This window comes from Cannabis sativa, chromosome 1 (assembly GCF_029168945.1).
Source record: "Cannabis sativa cultivar Pink pepper isolate KNU-18-1 chromosome 1, ASM2916894v1, whole genome shotgun sequence".
NCBI classification, from domain to species: domain Eukaryota; kingdom Viridiplantae; phylum Streptophyta; class Magnoliopsida; order Rosales; family Cannabaceae; genus Cannabis; species Cannabis sativa.
In genome coordinates, this window is record NC_083601.1 from 3,052,513 (window position 1) to 3,058,098 (window position 5,586).

The 5,586-nt window shown below is 37.2% G+C and overlaps 1 non-coding gene across 1 annotated transcript; it reads left to right on the forward strand.

Moving 5' to 3' along the window:
• The first annotated feature begins 377 nt into the window (after window positions 1–377).
• On the forward strand, window positions 378–484 carry LOC115708434 (small nucleolar RNA R71). The gene has a single exon (XR_004009934.2). It is a non-coding gene; the product is annotated as a small nucleolar RNA R71 (small nucleolar RNA).
• Window positions 485–5,586: the final 5,102 nt, after the last annotated feature.

Consider the following 5,586-nt stretch of genomic DNA (forward strand, 5'->3'; position numbering starts at 1 on the left):
ATGTTTCAAGAAAAGAAGGACATGATTGATCATTATGACAAGTACTAGCACATACGTCTTTTTTAGGTTGAACATGAGAATTCATAGTTTGACTTATGACTAAGGCTTCTACTTTTCTTGCTAATTTTTCAAAAGATGTTGTCAAGTCAGTTTCTTCTTTAATTTCATATTTTCCTCCTCTTTTAGGTGAATTATTTGCTCTAGACTTAGGCTCAGAATAATTCCATTGTTGTGAATTAACAGACAATTCTTCAAGAGCTTCCCAAGCCTCTTGCCCTTGTAATTTCAAAAATTTTCCGGTATGCATAGATTGAATCATTTGTCGGTTTGAAGGGGTTAAACCATCATAAAAATATTTTACAAGTCTCCATTTTTCAAAACCATGGTGGGGGCATTTTAATAATAAATCTTTAAATCTTTCCCAACATTCATAAAATTCTTCATTATCTTTTTGATAAAATTCGGAGATTTCTCTTCTTAAATTATCAGTTTTGGACATGGGGAAAAATTTGGCAAGAAATTTATTAAAAAGTTGTTCCCAAGTGGTTATGGTTCCGGTTGGAAGTGAGTTTAACCAAGCTTTGGCTCTATCTTTTAAAGAAAAAGGAAACAACCTAAGCTTAACCGATTCATCCGAAAAATTTTGAAAACGAAAAGTTGAGCAAATATCTAAGAAATCTTTTACATGCATATAAGGATCTTCTCTTTCTAAACCATAAAAAGAAGGCAACAATTGAATGATGGATGGTTTAAGTTCAAAATGAGTGGCATTAGTAGTAGGCAAAACAATGCATGATGGAGCATTAGATGAAATAGGTGAAAAATATTCAAGTAGTGTTTTTTCTTGCGCAATATTAGGTTCTTGTTCCATTATGCTTAATTTTTCAAAAACACTTTCAATTTCACCTAAAGTTACTACTCTTTTTACCAAACGATTTTTAGAATCACGTTGCCAATGATGCATGCAATGTCACAAATTTCGCAAAGAAACACCAAGTAACACAAAATAATTTCAAGAAGACAAATTTCTGATGTGGAAGATCAGTTATAAACCGCAACCACAGAGCATACTTATAACACAAAGAGATTATGATTTTTTTTTTTTTTGTAAATTTTTAATTTTTCAATTTTTTTTTGGTTTAACTTGTTCCCAGGCCTATTTGATTCCACTTACTCACGACTTAATAACAACTCCCCGGGGTTAATTATTAAGTGTGGATGGGAACTTTGCCAAATTTCCTTTAAGCAAAAATTGCTTATGTTGAAAGAACAAGCTTTGTTTTTAATTTTTTTTTCAAGTATTTTCTTAAGCAAAGTAAATAAGATTACAACTAAATAAATACAATAAAAAAATGACAATAACGATAGTAGTAGTAGTAATAATAATAAGATTTTAGGAGGCACAAGATGCCATCAACTAAAATGATAAACAAAAATAAAAGCTAGGAGGCACTAATGCCATCACTAGAGGAGATATAATAGGAGGCAAAAATGCACTCAACTATCAAGTATGTAGGAGGCACAAAATGCACTCAACTACTAAAAGAAAAGAAAGGTTAGGAGGCAAAAATGCACTCAACTAACAAGTATGTAGGAGGCACAAAATGCCATCAACTACCAATAAATATGTATATATAGTATACTATATAATATGTAATATATAACAATATATATGTATAAATATGTATAACTTTCTTTTTTTTTCAACTTTTTTTTTTTTTGATGATAATGAGAAAAGAAAGAGAAAAAAAAAATAACTAGTAGAAGAATATTACTTACCTTGTAGAAAGATTGTTTCTTTCTAGCAACTCCCCGGCAACGGCGCCAAAAACTTGTTGTCCTCAAAAGTGAGTGTTTTAATATTTATACTCGCAAGTGCACGAATCGTTTCGGAATATAGTGTTCATGTAAGTGCAAGGTCGAACCCATGGGAGTTGACTAACATCAAAAGAAACTATTTCAAACAAAATAAGAATATTCTAACCTAGCTCCAAATATTTGATGGGATTTTAGTTTTGCAAAATAAAATAAAAGACAAGTAACTAAAATACTTAAGATTAAAGATGAGTGAGTATGAAAATGATTTTCAAATAAGATGTGTAAAATAAGATTATTAAGATATTAGAATCCACAAAATGCAAGTTCAATAATATTTATAAGTATATTGATTCCCAAGTTTTAGATATAGTTGAAATAAATCTCACCATATTTTCCAAAATATATTTTTCATTTAAGTACAAGTTATTTTCAAAAAGGTAGGATTTTTCTTCACTTATAAAATGTATAATTTCTAAGCATTAAATGTGTTACAATTTAATGAAACTACACAAAATCAAAGAAACTATGTTTAGGCAAAATATAACACTTATATTCTAAGAATTAGATGTAAACAATTTAATGAAAGACATTTAATCAAAGAGTATTATATTTTTGCATAATGAAGAACTAAGTAGAAATATGCTTTAACAATCAAAAATACATGATATTGAAGATAAAAAAGACATATTTTTTATAGAAAAATCCATGAACTTTATAGCACAAATGGGAAATCAACATACAAACATAAACACTATCTAGTTACATTTTGCTTCATCATCATCTTAATAATCTTGAAAAAAGATTAGAAGCTCATAACTAGATAAAAATTACAAAAGATAAACATACTTGACATGCTCTTCAAAGTGTAAAAATGGTAGAAAGAAAATGGTAAAAATGAAGAGTGTGGAATGGAGAAGTGTTTTGGGTTGAAGAGGTGTTTAGGAGGGTGAAGAGATGTGTTTTGAAATGGTCTTCCAACACCATATTTATAGGCAAAATTAGAGAATTAAATTAATCAAAATAAAATAAATAAAATGATTAATTTAATTAGTGTTGGGAAGAGAATGGATATATAGAGTATGTGTAAGAGTATTGGAAAAAATAAATATTTGTTTGGATGGAAAAATAGTGAAAAGATGGGTAAAAATAAAATGGGAATGTTTATTTAGGTGAAATAAATTGGAAAGATAAAATGGATATTTAGGTGTAAAGTATTTGAGAAAAATAAGGATTTTGGCCTTTTGTTGGTGTGATTTTTGGATGTGTGCAATACAATTAACAGCCAATTTTTTCTTCTTTTTTTCTTCTGCAGGTGGCAGCTGGCGAGCTGGGATTGGAGGAGGAGGCTGACTGGGCTCGCGTGGCGCCTTCTGGTTGGCTGGGAAAACTGACGGGCTGGGGACCACGCAGGCCAGCTGGCGGAAGGAAGAGTGGGGGACAAGATGCTGCGTGCGGGTCCCACGCGGCAGCTGGCTGGAGCTTCACTTGCTCCTTGGTCGGGTGGATCTCACGCGTGGATGGGAGCCCTTAGATCGATTCACAGACGGCTCAGATTGATCAAGGAGCTGACCGAGAGTGGGACTTCTTCTTGGGCTGTTTTGATTTTGCTTTTAAAATTGCATTTTGACCCCAATTTCTTCACATCTTCTTCAAATTAATCCATACTTTATCCACCAAATACACCTAAAGATTCATAAAATTAATTAGAAAACTAAAATAAAATTAAAAATAAATACTACATAACATATTATAATAAAATAATTATAAAAACACACAAAAACATATAAAATTACAATAAAGCTAATAAATTCAAAAATAATTAAAAACTTACTAAATTAATTAAAAACTTAAGAACTAAACCAATTTTTAGTAAAAAAAATGTGAAAAATAACTCTACTTTCTAGAGTTATCACCAACTTACTAAAGACTCTGGCCGCCACATAAGAATGTGTAGCCCCAGAATCAAACAGCACTGAATATAGTGAGTTATTAATAGAAAGCTGACCTGTGACAACTGATGGGCTGGCATCTGCATCAGCCTGAGTGATGGCGAACACCCTGGCTGGAGTGGGTATCGCCGGAGCTGTCGGTGCCTCTGATCGGAGCTAGGGACAGTCCCTCTTGAAGTGTCCGGGCATGCCACAGTGAAAGCAGCCCTGACCTTTGCACTCACCCCGATGGTGCCTTTTGCAGCTAGGGCACTCGGGATAGGAGAATCGGGTCTCAGTACCACCAGGACGACTCCCTCTGTTCTGGTTCCCCCGGAACCTCTTGTTCTGACTCGAGCCACCGGAAGCAGTGGGTGCTCTCTTCCTCTGATCAATGGCTGAACCACTACTCCCCCTGCTAAAACCTGATGCAGGAAGGGTAGGAACCCCGCCACTCGCCCGAGTACTAGCTGACTCCGACATACACCCAACTGCGCCCTCAGCTCGCAGTGCCTTCTCCACCATCTGAGCATAGGCGGTGCTGTCGTCCGTGGTGATCATCAAGTCGTGTTTAATCTTCGCATTCAACCCATCCAGGTACTTCTCTTTCTTGCTGAAGTCAGTCGGCACAATTCTCGAGGCTAACCTCGCCAACCGATCAAACTGAGTAGTATACTCAGTGACGCTCATATTCTCACGCTGGGTCAGGTGAGCGAACTCTTTCCTCTTGGCGTTTCTGACCGCCTCATTATAGTACTTCGCGTTGAAGAGTTCCTGGAACTTTTCCCAGGTCATGGTGGTGACGTCGTGAATCTGAGACACCATGTCCCACCAGACCAGAGCGTCCTCCTGGAACTGGAAAGTGGCGCACACCACTCTGTCATTACCGGTGACACCCATGAAGTTCAGGATCTTGGTAATCACCGTCAGCCACTGCTCGGCTTTCATCACGTCCGGACCTCCCAGGAAAATCGGAGGTGCTTGCTTCCGGAACCGTTCGTACAAAGGTTCCAATCTATTGGCCGTCACCACTATCTTGGCCTGGGCATCAGGGGCAGGTGCCACTGGAACTACGGGCACTGGAACTGCAGGAGCACCCTGCTGTCTCAACCTCTGAATCTCGAGGTCTTGCTCTTCAATCCGGGCTTGCATTTCTGCAAACTGTACCTCCCAATTCTGGGCTCCCTGATCGGCTGGGGGAGCCTGGGCAGCCTGTGGTGGGTTCTCATCACCCCGACCACGAGCCCTGCCTCGGGGACCTCTACCTCGACCCCTAACAGGCGGGGGAAACTGAGCTCCCTGACCTTGATTCGACCCCGCTGAGTTGCCCTGACTCCTGGTAGTCCGCCTGGCGTCCATCTGATTAGAACCGCCTGCGAAACCAAGAGTTGGCATATCAGGTCGTATTCAAGGAGAGCTTACTAATGCCGCTGAATTTGGAAATTAAAAACGAAACATGCGCCTATTCTACTATCAGGCTACTAACATGCTTCCTAACAGGCTTTTCTCTTTTTTTTTCGTCATAACTGAATAAAATAAACTACTAAAGCGATAAAGGCTTACTGAACCGTGAAACGAGCTAACTGCTGATGATGATTGTACATGTCGTGACGATCTTTGGAAGACAGCCTGGCGGCTCTGATACCAAATTGTAACACCCTAACTACCTTAGGCGTATTACGTGATTTTTAAACATGCTGTGCAGCTCGTTGCTAATCAACGAGGTTTATGGAAAACGTGATTAATCAAAATTTTTGCTTTTTAATTAGACTTATAAAATAATATTACAAAAGACTCGGGATCCCGATTACAAAATCATTTACAAAAAGATTTAACTGTT